This window comes from Nanorana parkeri, unplaced genomic scaffold (assembly GCF_000935625.1).
Source record: "Nanorana parkeri isolate BGI_ZX_2015 unplaced genomic scaffold, ASM93562v1 scaffold21, whole genome shotgun sequence".
In the NCBI taxonomy this organism is placed as follows: Eukaryota; Metazoa; Chordata; class Amphibia; order Anura; family Dicroglossidae; genus Nanorana; species Nanorana parkeri.
The window spans coordinates 1,913,246-1,913,515 of NW_017306289.1; positions in this window are offsets into that span (position 1 = coordinate 1,913,246).

A 270-nucleotide genomic window follows, 5' to 3' on the forward strand; every position below is an offset into this window, starting at 1 on the left:
GGGGGGGGATAAAATAGTTCTCTTTATCCTTTTTATGAACTGGTTAACCACTGACCTGGAACAAGCATGTCCTACCATCTAATATTACCCAGGCTTGTTCTGGGTCTGTGACTTAAAAACAATGTAGGAAGAATAGGGATGGCAGTCCCACTGCTAGCACCTTCAAAAATAAAGTCAGCATTGGCAGCTTCCATATGTCTGTCTGAATTTTTAATTGTATTCTTGGACTGATATATTCCGTTCTGTGGGATTTATATCAGAATTTTAGAA